Below are 16,690 nucleotides of genomic sequence, written 5' to 3' on the forward strand. Positions count from 1 at the left end.
TATAATGGCAAAGACCATGCATACACTGCAGAGCCTGTAAGCATTATGAAAGCTGTGCAAAACATGGCCTCCTCACAGCAATATCTCTGTGACTCAATCAGGGTAGCATGCAACTGCATAGCATAGTCTCTATAAGAATCTATAACAATAAAGAGTTGCTGAGAGAAACTATATCAACAGAAAGTCAAGTTGAGAAGCACTACTTCAGTAAAACACTTCAGAACACAGCTATTTGCCATTATCCTCATAAACAGGATCCCTTACATTAAAGTCCATGGTAGCTCTGGTAGCAGATATTAACAGCTATATTGGTCCAAGCACAAAGAGCTACCCACTTTAATTGGAGTAGTCTGGTAGCAATTGTGGAGGGGCTCCCCACAGTAGTTGGGTCCTTTAGAAAAGTTGTGTGCTATTGGGCTGTGGCCTAGCTCTATGTCAGAAACCATTAAATCAGACCAAGACAGAAGTACAGTTAAATCACACTTGTTTAATAATAAAAATAAAAAGAACAAACGTAGTCAAAACATAGCCAAAGTTCAGTAACCGGAACAGATAGTCAGCCAAGCCAGACGTCAGGGAGCAAAGTAGTGGAACAGCAAGCAGCATCTGGAGTCAGAAGGGATGTCAGCAAAACCAGTCTTTAAACAGGAATGCAGATGATAGTTTCTTGTGATGTTACCAAGGCGAAAGCAAAGCTCCTCAGGACTGGACGGCTTAAGTAGGCAGGACTGACGAGCAGGATATGATGAACAGCTGAGTAACTGTGGAGAGAGATGGGAGCTGGCAATTAACCGACAGCTGAGCGGCCAGCTCAGAGAAGGAAGGACTGAGCCCATCCCTGACAGTACCCCCTCCTCAACGACCCCTCCCCCTCGGAGGACCACCAGGCTTGAGGGAAAAACGTCTATGGAAATCACAGGGGAGGACAGGGGCATGTATGTAGGATTAGACCCAAGAGCGTTCCTCCGGACCATACCCTTTCCAATGCACCAGGTACTGTATGCACCCATGGAACCTATGGGAGGCAACAATGGACTACATTTCATACTCCTCATGGTTTTCAACCTGTACAAGGTGGGGACATGGCACCGAGGTGGTAAAGCGGTTGTAGACCAAAGGTTTTAATAAGGAGACTTGAAATACATTTGAAATATGCATATTAGAAGGAAGGTCTAATGTGTAGGCCACTGGGTTAATCTTGCGAAGAATACAGAAAGGCCCAATAAACCGAGGTGCAAACTTCAGTGAGGGAACACGAAGTCGGAGGTTGCGAGATGCGGCCAGCATGGAGTCTGTGCTTATCATTCGCAAAGCCTCCTGGACTTGTGCCCAAGTGGAACAATGGAAGGTTGGAAACCCTAATTCGCCATAAACGGGGACAATCGGGAAGCAGAATTCAAGGAACTGTTGTGAGCAAACTCTGCCCACGTTAATTGGTCTGACCAGTTGTTATGATGATCAGAAATATAGCAATGTCGGAATTGCTCCAAGGACTGAAAGGCTCGTTCTGCGGCCCCATTAGACTGCGGGTGATACGCAGAGGAAAAAGCAAGCTGAATTCCCAACTGTGCACAAAAGGCTCGCCAGAACCAGGACACAAACTGACTACCCTTGTCCAAGACAATCACCTTGGGTAGCTCATGGAAGTGAAAGATCTCCTGAGCAAATATGGAAGCCAGTTACTTAGAAGTGGGCAACTTCTTAAGTGGAATACAATGACACATCTTTGAGAACCGGTCAACCACCATAAGGATAACTGTGTTGCCCTAGGAGTTGGGTAACTCCACAGTGAAATCCATAGACAGGTGGGTCCAAGGCCTCTCTCCATTGGATATGGGTTGTAAGAGGCCCACTGGAAGGTGTTGTGGGGTCTTACTCTGAGCACACATGGAACAGGCAGCTACGAAGGCAGTTACATCAGCACGTAGATTAGGCCACCAGAATTGTTGGTAAATGGCCCAAACGAGTTGATTCTTCCCAGGATGGCCAGCTGCCTTGGGAGAATGGTAAGTCTGGAGCACGGCAGTACGGAAACTCTCTGAGACAAAGCAGCGGTCACAAGGTTTCTCAGGAGGAGCATGGACCTGAGCAGCAAGAATTTTGACACCCAAAAGAGAATTGAGACTGATGCGAACCGTAGCCAGAATACGATCAGGAGGAATAACAGGAACTGGAACCGACTCCAACTTGGAAGTGGAGAAAAATTGCTGTGACACAGAGTCAGCCCTTACATTCTCAGTACCGGGTAAAAATGAAACAATGTAATTGAAACTTGACAAGAAAAGAGCCCATTGCGCCCTTCTGGGAGAGAGGCGTTTAGCCTCAGAGAAGAATGTGAGATTGTTATGGTCAGTAAGAATGAGAACTGGCACAGTGGTACCTTTGAGGAGATGTCTTCATTCTTTCAGGGCTAAAATGATCGCCAACAGCTCTCTGTCACCGATCTCATAATTGCACTCTGCAGATGACAATTTCTTGGTCACAAGGATGCATAGCGCTCTCAGAGGTAGGACGTTGAGACAGAAGGGCGCCAACACCAGTCTCAGAAGCATCAACCTCAAGGATAAAGGGTAACGTAGGATCAGGATCTTCCAACACAGGAGCAGAAACAAAGGCAGCTTTGAGACTCTCAAAGGCCTTAATGGAGACTTACTCTGTGGGTTACCTTCCTTTCTGGTCATATCAGTCAGGGGCTTGACCAGAGACGAGAAGTTACGAATAAACTTGTAATAATAGTTGGCAAAGCCCAGAAAACGCTGCAGAGGACGTAAACCCACGGGTCAGGGCCACTGTAGGACTGCCGAAAGTTTCTCTGGGTCCATGAAAAAACCAGCAGTGGAAATGACATACCCCAGAAATTTAACCTATAACTATGAAAATGTGGTGCTCGCAAATGTTCTTAATAACTCGATTAGTGACAAATTTATTAACATTTGCGAGCACCACATTTCCATAATTTTACATTTCTAGTGAGTAGCACTTTGTGTGTGGCAGCTACTTTAGTTTTCTTTTGCACTGTTTTTTCACCATTCAGCGCGAGTTTCAATTTTATATTATTCAGGAATTTAACCTATTCACGATGGAACTCGCACGTCTCCAGTTTACAATAGAGATTGTTCTCTCTTAGATTAGATAACTACAACAAATCTCGGAGGACATTGTTAATAAATTCCTGGAAAACTGCTGGGGTGTTACAAAGGCCAAAATGCATTACGAGGTACTCATAATGGACAGTTCTGGTATTAAACGCAGTTTTTCACTCATCGCCCTCCTCAATCCTCACGAGATTGTATGCCTCTCTCAAATCAAGCTTTGTGAAAACTGTTGCTCCCTTGAGGCGGTCAAATAACTCCGTAATCAACGGAATTGGAAAGGCATTCATAATCGTGAAACGATTGAGACACCTATAATCAATACAAGATCTCAGTTCGCCACTCTTCTTCTTCACAAAGAAGAAACCAGCACCAGTTGAGTACCTGTATATTGTTTTGTTGAGTACCTGTGTATTGTCTTGTTGAGTATTAGTGTCAGGAAGCTAGTTGTTAGGTAATTTGGACAGGGTATAATCCCCAATCCTCAATAAATGTAATAGGTACGATGCCCGGCGGGTGTGGAGAGGCGACTCATTTTGCATCTTGCAGCATATATGCATTGCTTGATCATCCGATCGAGGGTGAATACTGCTGTGCAAAATGTAAGCACATTGTTTCCCTGGAAGCCCAGGTTCTGAATCTGGGGAAGCAACTGTCAGCACCGAGAAGTTCCTCCATACTAAAGGAGAGCGAGGAACGTACACAGCAGGTGCCGGCTGGGGCCAGCACAGAGGTGGGTGGAGACAAAGAGGTGCAGGCACTAGCAAAGAGTAGATGGGTGACAGTCAGGAAGGGTAGAGGGGGAAGTGTCAGGGAGGCCGATCCAGGACTGGAGTATCCCAATAAGTACTCTTCATTGAGTGACACTGGTAAAACCAGTCAGGGACCAGCACTGCTGAGGGAGCTGAGGGACTCTCCTAGCTGCCAGGGGAAGAACTCCTCCAGTGAGAGTGGGGGGGAAGCAAAGGGAAAGGAAAGACAGATTCTTGTGGTAGGGGACTCAATTCTTAGAAGGACAGAGAGGCCAATCTGTAACAAAGACCTGAAGCGCCGAACTGTATGTTGTCTCCGGGGGCGCTCAGGTTCGGCACATCACGGATCTGGTGGACAGATTACTGGGAGGGGCTGGGGAAGACCCAGCTGTCATGGTGCATGTTGGCACCAATGACAAAGTCAGAGGCAGATGAAGTGTCCTAAAGAACGATTTTAGGGACTTAGGAGCTAAATTGAGGAAAAGGACCTCCAAGGTAGTATTCTCAGGAATACTACCGATACATCGAGCCACACCAGAAAGGCAGAGGGAGATTAGGGAAGTAAACAAGTGGCTGAAGAGCTGGTGTAGTAAAGAGGGGTTTGGGTTCCTGAAGGACTGGTCCGACTTCTCAGTCGATAACCGGTACTATAGAAGGGACGGACTGCATCTAAATGAGGAGGGTGCAGATCAGCTGGGAATGAAGATGGCCAAAAAGTTAGAGGGGTTTTTAAACTAGGCGATGGGGGGGGGGGGGTCCAGAGGTAGAGATATTTAGTGCAGAACATATTTCAGAGGGCAGTTGTCATGGTTATGCAATAGAGTTTGTCAGCTTACCTCTCACCATGTGTTCATCTCTAGAGACCAGCCACTCTCACCTGACTGCTTTTATAATCTCTCCTCTAAGCATGGCTCCACCCCAGCTCCTATCAGAGAATTTTATATTAACCTGTGCACTTCAGGCCAGCCCTGCTGATCAACCATTGTGTGTTTGGCTTCCTGTTTCCTGCTTGCCGCGTGCTCTACGTTTGTCTCTGTTAGCGACCTTGGCGTGTTCTCGACTATTCCTGTCTGCTCGTGACCCTGACCTTTTGGGATGTCCCCGACTATCCCTGTTTGCCTGTGACCCTGAACCTTTGGCATGAACTCTGTTATCCTTGTCTGTTAGTCGCTCCAACCTTGGCTTATTCTCCTACTATCCCTATCCTCCTGTTGCCTACTGTCGGTGTGAGCTAGGGGACCCTGGGGATGGCAACCTGGAGCCAGTTGCAGCCCAGTCCATCCTCACCACTAGAGGCTCTGGTGAACACCTGCTGGCTCTTAGACTCCGCGCCCTAGGGAATCTTACGCTCTAACCCTGGTGGGATCTGTGTTGGTGTTCCAGCAGCCCTGCCTTCCTTTACCACCCTGACTCCCATCCGCAGCAGTCAGCCTTAGGGTCCACTACTTTGCGGGTTCACTACTGATCCCAATGATGTGCATCTGTCACCTGGCCTCAGGTGGCCTGACAGTTTGATCAGCCATGGACCCGGATGACGTGCCGCTTCCTGCAGTTGATCCATTGCAGGGCATACTTCGCACACTCGAGACCCAGGAATCTAATCAGACTCAGGTGATGCGATTCCTTCAAGATCTGGCTTCCCGCTTGAGCAGCTTCAGGCCTCCTTGGGAGCCTCAGGTACAATCAGCGGCTTCACCTATCGCACCAGTCACAGCCACGCATTCCCTCCTCTCCGGTGAAGCTATAGCCTGGGCTTCCCCCCTGTGGGAGAAGAATGATCCAGTGGTTTCCAGCCTGTCCGACTTCTTGAAGCTCTTTCGTAACATCTTTGAGGAGCCAGCTCAGGTTTCTTCAGTGGCTAGTGCCCTTTTACGCCTTTGCCAAGAATCTTGTTCAGTGGGACAATATGCACTTCAGTTCCATATCCTCCCAGCTGAATTGAGCTGGAACAATGAGGCCCTGGTCACAACCTTTTTACATGGCCTCTCTGACCGAGTGAAAGACGAATTAGCAGGAAGAGCCATCCCCGCGGTCTGGACGATGTAATTTCCTTGTGCAATCAGATTGACATTCGTTTCCAGGAGAGGTCCCTAGAAAAAAGACGCCAGCATTCCCTGGGCCCTAGTCAGCCTGAGCTCTTCCCCCGTCACACTGTGGAGCATCCTCTGCCTGCTGAGGAACCTATGCAGCTGGGCCGGACCAGACTAACCCCCGGAGAACGTGCTAGGCGCCGAACTCTGGGCTTGTGTCTTTATTGTGGGGGCAAGGGTCATTTTCGTGACTCCTGCTCGCTTCGTCCGGGAAACGCTCGGGTCTAATACATTTAGAAGGTGGAGTATTGGACCCAGAAACATCACTTCCTCGTCTTCTTCTTCCGGTGTTCCTCCATGTAGGCACTTCTCCCCAATCGGTCCTAGCATATCTGGACTTCGGGGCTACCGGCAATTTTATGGACTGGAGAACTGCTTCTTCTATGAATCTTACCCTTTCTCCCCTCACTACACCACTGGTAGTCTCAGCAATTGATGGCACTGTGCTCCCAGGGGGCCATATCCGCTTCTAGACGCTACCTATTAGGATGTCGGTAGGGATACTCCACCAAGAGTGGATTTCCTTCCTCATTGTACCCAAGGCCTCTACCCCCATTGTATTGGGCCTTACTTGGCTATAGCTCCACTCTCCACATGTGGACTGGGTCTCTGGGCAGATCCTGGCTTGGGGTCCTTCGTGTTTCTCGTCCTGTCTTCTCAAGGTGGCCCCCAAGGAGAGACTTCCGGTTGCTACCACATCTGTATCTTCTGATCTTCCCGTGGCATACAGCGATTACCGGGATGTGTTCTGTAAGAAGTCTGCTGAGGTGCTTCCTCCCCACAGGTCTATTGACTGTGCTATTGATCTTGTCCCTGGAGCAACTCTGCCCAGGGGTCGTACCTACCCTCTGTCCATTCCAGAGACCCAGGCCATGTCTGAGTATGTCGCTGAGAATCTGGAGAGAGGTTTCATCTGGAAATCCTCATCACCTGCAGGAGCAGGGTTCTTTTTCGTTGCCAAAAAGGATGGTACCCTGAGACCCTGCATCGACTATCGAGGTTTAAACGCAGTGACTATCAAAAACCGATACCCCTTACCTCTAATATCTGAGCTATTCGATAGGTTGTAGGGGGCTTCCATTTTCACCAAGTTGGATCTCAGAGGTGCATACAATCTCATTCGAATACGGGAAGGTGACGACTGGAAGACTGCGTTTAACACTAGGGAAGGGCATTATGAATACCTAGTTATGCCTTTTGGTTTGTGTAATGCTCCAGCGGTGTTTCAGAACTTTGTCAATGAAATCTTTAGGGATCTACTGTACCAGTTTGTTGTCATCTATCTGGATGACATTCTCATTTTTTCTGAAAATCTGCTTGCTCACAGAAACCATGTCCGCACCGTACTTCAGCGCCTTAGAGAGAATAATCTCTAAGCCAAGCTGGAGAAATGTTCCTTTGAATGTTCTGAGGTCCTGTTTCTGGGATGTTTTGTTTCTAGTTTTGGTCTTCGTATGGATCCCGGAAAGGTCTCGGCCATTACCAACTGGCCCCTTCCTGCTAGCCTCAAGGCCACACAGCGCTTTCTTGGCTTCACAAATCATTATAGGCAAGTTATAAGTACTCTTCCATTGCCACGCCTATTATCGCTTTGACCAAGAAGGGTGTGAATGCCAAAGACTGGTCTCCCGAGGCTGTCTCTGCGTTTCACGATCTGAAACAGGCCTTTGTTTCTGGACCTGTCTTGAGGAGACCAAATCCTGGGGACCCATTTTTTATTGAAGTAGACGCTTCTTTGATGGGGGTGGGAGCTGTGCTTCTTCAGTTCTTTGAGAAAAGACGTCAACTATGTGCGTTCTTCTCCAAAAAATTTTCTCAGGCAGAGAGAAATTATGCCATTGGTGATCAGGAACTTCTCACAATTAAATTGACGTTGGAGGAGTGGCGCCATCTCTTGGAGGGTTCCCCTCACTCCATAACGATCTTTACTGATCACAAGAATCTACAATACCTACAGAAGGCTAAACGTCTGAACCCCAGACAGGCCAGCAGGAGTCTCTTCTTTACCCATTTTAAATTCACCATTACGTACAAACCTGGTTCCTGCAACGGTCGGGCTGATGCGCTCTCTAGGTCATTTGACACTTTGGACGAGGAGTCCACCCCTGATCTTGAGCTGATCATTCCGACCTCATGCATTGTTGCCCATTCTACCACCCTGGAATCAAAAATTCCTCCTGGCAAAACCTTTGTTCCCACTGAGCTAAGCGCTAAGATCCTTTGTTGGGGACCTGATTCCAAGGTGGCAGGTCATGCTGGGTTCCTCTGATCCTTCCTGCTGATCAGTCATCACTACTGGTGGCCTAATCTCCGCTCGGATGTTAAAGATTACGTTAAGGCTTGTCATGTCTGTGCTCAGTCTAAATCCTCCACACAAGCCCCTGCTGGTCTTCTCATGCCCTTGCCCATTCCTAAGGAGCCTTGGTCTCACATTGCCATGGATTTTATCACCGATCTTCCACTGTCAGAGAATAATATGGTCATTTGGGTGGTAATCGATCGGCTCTCCAAGATGGCTCATTTTGTTTCTTTTCCTAGTCTCCCTTCTGCCCCTGCCTTGGTTCCCATTTTTGTACGAGAGATTTTCCGCCTTCATGGTGTTCCTTCCCATGTCATTTTGCACAGGGGTGTTCAGTTTACTTCTCGTTTTTGGAGAGCATTTTCCAAATCCCTCAACATTACCTTGCATTTTACCTCTTCTTACTTCCCCAATCCAATGGCCAGACTGAGAGGGTTAATCAGGAGTTGGAGGTCTTTCTCTGTACCTTAGTCTCGGCTCATCACGATGATTGGGCACCACTACTCCTGTGGGCAGAGTTCTCCCACAATAATCGTGTCAACGTCAGTTCTCAGAAAACACTCTTTGTCACTGTTTATGGAAGACATCCTCAACTCCCTCCTTCTATGACCTGTTCTTCCGACATTACAGCTTTGGCTACTGTTCAGGAATCATTCAATTCCATGTGGGTTGACGTTCATGATTCCCTCCAGAAAGCTGCCAACAAATTCAAGAGTTTTGCTGGCCGTCGCAGGCGTAAGCCGCCTTCTCTACAGCCAGGAGACAAAGTCTGGCTCTCCATCAGGAACATCAGACTCCAGGTTCCTTCTCTCAAATTTGCCCCAAGATTCATTGGTCCGTACACCATAACTTCTAAACTGAATCCAATTTGTTTCAAGCTCCAGATTCCCAAAAGCCTCAAAATTTCTAACTCCTTCCATGTTGCCCTTCTGAAGCCTTTAGTCCTCAATAAGTTCTCTCATCCTTTCATTACCGCAGCGCCAGTCTCTGAGGATAATCAGGAGTACGAGGTTAGCCAAATTTTGGATTCCCGACTCTCTAGAGGCATTCTCCAGTACCTTGTGCATTGGAAAGGGTTTGGTCCTGAGGAGAGGTCGTGGATCACGGCTTCTGAGGTCTTTGCACCTCGTCTGTTGGGGAAGTTTCATTTGAAGTTCCCCTCTAAACCTGGTCCCATGCAGGGAAGGGGAGGCCTCGTAAGAGGGGGGTACTGTCATGGTTATGCAATAGAGTTTGTCTGTCAACTTACCTCTCACCGTGTGTTCATCTCTAGAGGCCAGCCACTCTCACCTGACTGCTTTTATAATCTCTCCTCTAAGCATGGCTCCACCCCAGCTCCTATCAGAGAACTCTATATTAACCTGTGCACTGCAGGCCAGCCCTGCTGATCAACCATTGCATGTTTGGCTTCCTGTTTTCTGCTTGCTGTGCGCTCTACATTTGTCTCTGTTACCGACCTTGGCGTGTTCTCGACTATTCCTGTCTGCTCGTGACCCTGACCTTTTGGGATGTCCCCGACTATCCCTGTTTGCCTGTGACCCTGAACCTTTGGCATGAACTCTGTTATCCTTGTCTGTTAGTCGCTCCGACCTTGGCTTATTCCCCTACTATCCCTATCCTCCTGTTGCCTACTGTCGGTGTGAGCTAGGGGACCCTGGGGATCGCAACCTGGAGCCAGTTGCAGCCCAGTCCATCCTCACCACTAGAGGCTCTGGTGAACACCTGCTGGCTCTTAGACTCCGCGCTCTAGGGAATCGTACACTCTAACCCTGGTGGGATCCATGTTGGTGTTCCAGCGGCCCTGCCTTCCTTTACCACCCTAACTTCCATCCACAGCAGTCAGCTGTAGGGTCCACTACCTTGAGGTGCACTCCTGATCCCAATGGTGTGCATCTGTTACCTGGCCTCAGGTGGCCTGACAGTAGTATTGGGGGCATTAATGGTAGGTTGACCAAAGCACATAAACCCAAGGAAAGTATGCAAGTCCTAGTTGCAATCTCGGAACACCCAATAAGAGGATAATATGCGACCGGTCTAAACTACGTGGCATGTTCACCAATGCCAGGAGCCTGGCTGACAAGATGGGTAAACTAGAGATACTATTGTACGAGCAGGATTTGGATTTTGTGGAAATTTCAGAGACCTGGTTCAACAGCTCTCATGATTGGCTGGCAAACATTCAAGGGCATACCTTTTATCGCAAGGATAAAGAGGGTAAAAAAGGAGGAGGGGTATGCTTATATATCAAGAATAATGTACAAGTGAATGTGAGAGATGACATCACTAAGGGATCTAGGGTGGAGGTGGAATACTTATGGGTGGAGCTCCAAAGGGATGAAGCTAAGGGGAAAAAAATACTGGGAGGATGCTATAGGCCCCCTAACCTGAGGGAGGAAGGGGAGACAGATCTCCTATCACAATTTGGATTAGCAGCAAGGATGGGAAGTGTAATCATAATGGGGGATTTTAACTATCCAGACAAAGACCAGGCGGAGGGAACCCCGTATTCATCTAAGGCTCGCTAGTTCCTAAATGTTTTGCAGGACAATTTTATGGGTCAGATAGTAGACGCACCAGCTAGAAATAAAGCGTTACTGGATCTACTGAATACCAACAATACAGACCTGATCAGGGATGTGGAAATACGGGGCTATTTAGGTAACAGCGATCACAGGTCAATTGGCTTCCGTATAAATCAGCAAATAGGAAACATAAGGGTTATACAAAAAAACTGAAGAGCCAACTTACCTAAACTACAAGCCTTGCTAGAAGGAATAAATTGGGATAAAATCTTATGAACAAAGAACACGGAGGAGAGATGGGTTTGCTTTAAGAGCATATTAAATAAGGGCATTAGCCAATGCATCCCATTGGGTAATAAATTTAAAAGAGCGAAAAAAAGTCCTGGATGGCTTTACTCCAATGTAAAAATGCATATAAAAGCAAAGGAGAAAGCCTTAAAAAAATACAAGGTTGAGGGATCATCATCAGCATCAGACTTTATAAAGAATGCAACAAGAAATGTAAGGGTGCAATAAGGACGGCTAAGATAGAACATGAAAGACACATAGCGGGGGAGAGCAAAAAAAAATCCCAAGAAATTCTTTAAGTATGTAAACAGTAAAAAAGGGAGGACAGACTATATTGACTCCATAAACAATGAAGAAGGACATCTGGCTACAAAGGATGGGGAGATGGCGAAGGTATTGAATTTATTCTTCTCCTCTATCTTCATGAGGGAATTGGTGGGCTTCAGTAACCAAAACTGTAGTGTTTATCCTCATGACGCATCACAGGAAGCACCTCCATGGTTAACAGAGGACAAAATTAAAATTAGGAGGGGAGGGGATGATAAGGGACTATATACAAGATTTTAGTAATGAGAACGGTATCATTAGCAGTAATCAGCATGGATTTATGAAGAATCGTTCTTGCAAAACCAATCTATTAACCTTCTATGAGGAAGTGAGTTGCCATCTAGATAAAGGAAGGCCCATAGACGTGGTGTATCTGGATTTTGCAAAAGCATTTGACACAGATCCCCATAAACGTTTACTGTACAAAATAAGGTCTGTTGGCATGTAGTGGGGTCCCCCAGGGTTTTGTGCTGGGACTAATCTTATTTAATTTGTTCATAAACTACCTGGACGATGGGGTAAACAGTTCAATCTCTGTATTTGCGGGCGATACTAAGCTAAGCAGGGCAATAACTTCTCCGCAGGATGTGGAAACTTTGCAAAAAGATCTGAACAAATTAATGGGGTGGGCAACTACATGGCAAATGAGGTTCAATGTAGGAAAATGTAAAATAATGCATTTGGGTGGCAAAAATATGAACGCAATCTATACACTGGGGGAGAACCTCTGGGGGAATCTAGGATGGAAAAGGACTTGGGGGTCCTCGTAGATGATAGGCTCAGCAATGGCATGCAATGCCAAGCTGCTGCTAACAAAGCAAACAGAATATTGGCATGCATTAAAAAGGGGATCAACTCCAGAGATAAAACGATAATTCTCCCGCTCTACAAGACTCTGGTCCGCCCGCACCTAGAGTATGCTGTCCTGGGGCGTGGCCTGGAGAGTGATGGGGTAGGACGGGTTTGGTGAGAGCTCCGCTTGCCCGTTCAATCTTGCTGTAATCCGGGCGATCCAAACCCATCTGCTGTCAACAACAAGCCTGCTTGATTCCCGACCTGGCCATCGGACCATCCAGCCGTTTGGAGCGTCATCCGCGGCCGCGATCGCCGGATCTCCCCGCCCGGGGAAGGCCTGTAGGACAGACCGCGGCTTCGGCCTAGTCTGTGGAGCGGCGGCCATCTTGCTGCACCCAGCGGCGGCTCCAGCACAATTTCTGGCCACATCCTGCTCCCCAGAGACCCCTGATTAGCTGCCCTGGCCACCAGACCACCTATGGACACTACCACAACAACTTGTGCCCTGTAGGGGCTGGCTGGAGGGTCTGAGGCCGACCTGCTGCCTGGAGCGGCGGCCATCTTGCTACACCCGGCGGCAGCTCCTGTACATTTCCCTGCCACATCTTGCTCCCCGGAGACCCCGGACTGCCTGTCCTGACCACCGGATCACCTGTGGGCACTGCTGCAGCATTTCTACACCCCGTGACAGCTGGCTGGAGGGTCTGGGGCCCCGACCTGGTCTCTGGAGCAGTGGCCATCTTGCTGCACCCAGGATCACCTCTGTACCTGCAACTTACCTGTGGAGGATTCCTAAGCAGCATCAGCAGCAGGTCTTTAAGCCGATGGCCTTCTTCACATGCACCGCCGATCATCCCGGACAGCCAGAGGAAGGGGTAAGAAGTTGAAATTTCCCCCCGAACCGGTGGAGATAGAGGCGGCCTGTGTGGGCCGCGTGGGGCCTGGGAGGCGAGCCAGTGGCAACATGGTGTCCCAGGCAGAGCAACCAGGGCAGTCACCCTCTACACAGCCAGGCCTGGCTGATGTCTTGGCTGCTATAGGGAATTGCCAAGCCTCCCTTACTACCCTTACCTCCAAGGTAGATGCTGTGCAATTAGATGTTGGTCTAATAAGGCTGGACATGGACAAAATAAGGGGCAGAATTTCTGTTGCGGAACAGCGTCTGGGGCAAGTGGAGGACACTGTGGAGTCTCATGGAGCAGACTTGAGGGCCCTACAAACCAAAATTAAAGCGCTGGAATATAAATCTGAAGATGCGGAAAACCGTAATAGGAGGAACAACCTCCGTATTGTAGGTCTGGCGGAGGGAGCTGAGGGGAAAAGTCTGACGGAGTTTATTGAAGGCCTCCTGCGTTCCCTCCTACCAGGGGCTCAATTTTCACCTTTCTATGCGGTGGAGCGGGCTCACCGGATCCCTCCCAAGCCGGGCCCCCCTGGAGCACCGCCCAGCACATTTATCCTAAAGTTTCTGAACTTTCGTGACAGGGATGAAGTGCTCCGGGCAGCTAGAGTACAGGGAGAAATACGCCATCAAAATAACAAGCTACTTATCTTCCCTGACTACTCTGTAGAAACTCAAAAGCTCAGACGCTCCTTTGACCAGGTGAAGGCAGCCATGCGTCTTAAGGGCATTAGATACAGTGTTCTGTTTCCAGCATGATTGAGGGTTCAAGACGGGGAAACTACCAGATTTTTTACCTCCCCCAGGGATGCTAACGCATGGCTGGAATCATTGCCCCCCAACCGTTAAACGCTGCAACATGCTCTTCTGTTACTCCGCTCTGAATATAGGCCGCTGAATGTTCAAACTTTGACAAGGGATTTAATCTTGCACCCATTGTGCCTTTTGTACTCTCTGTCAGTATATAATATAAGTGTTGTGCCCCTGGCTATGCCAGGTAATATCTACTCTCAGGCTTGCCACTGTTTTAATCTACTGTGGGAAAATCTTTTTTGCCCTTTACAAGATGTTCCTGAGATGTTGGGACCTTTTAGAGATGAAGATTACCTATGTTATACTGATTTACTGCAGTAATGACTTGTTTGGCTCTCTTGGAAGCTCAGATTTCAGTAATTCCTGAAGGAGGGTCACTGGCGGACTTTAGTGACCATTACACATATTGCAGGTTCACTTCTCCCTCTTCTTTCACTTGCAGGTGATATACACCTTTCATTATGACTGCCTAGGCTGGAGTTCCACTCTGGGAGACAATCAATTGCTAATCGCATAGGAAGGAGAAGGCACTTTGCCAGTTTGATTGCCTAGAGTATGGTATACCCTGTCTTCCTGAGCTACAAGATGATCCTCCTCATTTATCCTAAACAGAAAACATATTTTATTTTATTTTTCTATTTTTTCTATTCTCCATGTGCTGCTAGTTTAATCCACACATCTACTCACCCACATTGGTCCGAAATGAGACGGTCCAAAATAACCTTTGTTGGTTGGAACGCTATTTCTCTCCTAATTCCTACTGGCGGCGGAGTTTCTCGTCACCTTATGTGGACAATCCTCTCCACTAAGGGTCTACACCCACTGGTCCACGCTCCCTGAACTTGGGGCTTTATTTTTCTTTCTTGATGTTTGGGGAGCAAGGCATTCCTAGGTTGGGGTGGGGGATGCGGGGTGGGGGGCGGGGTTTAATGCTGGGTTTGTTTTTGTTAACACTATTTTGTTGTTTCAGGTGCTTTAGATATGACGCATGTTTGAACAGAACCATTTACACAGTACTATGTAGAACAATATATGTGTGGCTGGACTGGGATGCTGCCTGTCTGGTATGTTATATAACTGCATATCCACTTTACCTCATACTTCATGGCTGAGATAAAGGTAATTTCATGGAACGTTCGAGGGCTTAATACTGCTGTTAAGCGTTCCCTGGTGTTTCGTTTCCTTCGCTCCCACAACCCACAGATCTGTATTCTCCAGGAGACACATCTGCCGCAAAACAAAACGGTATGCCTTAGGAAAGCCTGGGTGGGCCTTAATTATCATTCCACCTTTTCCACCTATGCCCGAGGGGTTAGCATCCTGGTCCACAAGACACTACCGTTTAGGCTGATTGACGTTAAAACAGATAAAGAAGGGAGATTTGTTGTTATACATGCTAATATATTTGATAAGAATGTGGTACTAGTAGGGCTTTATGTTCCTCCGCCAGCATCTGGCAGGGTCCTTCACGAGATCATGCAAATATCGGTGCAATTTGATACCGCATTGGTATACCTCATGGGGGACTTTAACATGGTACCACTGGTGGAACTTGATCGGCTGCAGTCCTCGGCTCGGGACACTCCGGACCTCAGGCAGTGGGCCGAAACCTTTGCCCTCACTGACGTCTGGAGGCACCTGTACCCGACATTGAAAGTTTTCACCTGCCATTCAGCCTCACACAAAACGCTATCTAGAATTGATCTTGTCTATGCTTCAGGCCCTGCATTACAATATGTACATGACCTGTCTGTGCTTCCCAGGGGAATATCAGATCACGCACCATTGTGCTTGACACTGACGCTGTCTGTTCCACCAGGGACTCGCCTGTGGCGTTTATCCAGATTTTGGGCTAATGATGAGAGACTGTTGGAACCCCTAACGGCCTCTATCTGCAACTTCTGGACGGACAATGCTGAATCCGCTGCCCCTCCTGTTGTATGGGACTCATTTAAAGCTTGGATACGAGGGGAGTATGGGCATAGTATTACTCGACTCAAACGTGAATCTACTCGCTCCATGGATGGGCTGGAGGCGCTGGCAGGCAGGTTGGAGGGTGAATACATTTCTGCTCCTGGGGAGGACCGGTATAGGGCGTGGAAAAAGGCCCTGCGTGACCTATCCACCACTAGGATGGCCCAGACAGACAAAGCTCTGTTATACTCCGCTCAGCGCGTGTTCGAGCATGGTGGTAAAAATGGGAAGCTTCTTGCGTGGCTGGCTAAGGGAAACATACCTTCAACCCCCATAGGCTCCATTAGAGACAATACTGACCAGATCCTTACTGCCCCTGCTAATATTAACGACCGTTTCCGAGAATACTTTCAGGAGGTGTACTCCTCTAGAGATGTTGCATCGGATTCATCCATGTCCTCTTTTTTTGACTCCCTGTCTATCCCTGTGTTGTCTGAGGAAGCAAGGGAGGGGCTGGAGGCTGACATCACACTTGAGGAGATACAGGTTGCTATGGGACATCTCAAGGGAGGGAAGGCCCCGGGTGCAGATGGGTTACCATCTGAATTTTACTCCAACTTTTCCAAACTACTGGCCCCTAAGTTGACTTCACTGTTTTCTAAATTTGCAAATCTGCCAGCCCTTCCTGACTCAATGAATGAGGCGGTCATTGTACTGATTCCTAAACCAGGAAAGGACCCTCTTGACTGCGCATCGTATAGGCCCATCTCGTTGCTTAATGTTGATGCCAAGATCTTTGCTAAGGTCTTGGCCATCCGACTATCCCATGTAATAGAAGACCTAGTGGGTATAGACCAGACGGGATTTATGCCAGGCAAGGGCACAGATATTAACATT

Source organism: Aquarana catesbeiana, linkage group LG01, assembly GCF_042186555.1.
Source record: "Aquarana catesbeiana isolate 2022-GZ linkage group LG01, ASM4218655v1, whole genome shotgun sequence".
Lineage (NCBI taxonomy): Eukaryota > Metazoa > Chordata > Amphibia > Anura > Ranidae > Aquarana > Aquarana catesbeiana.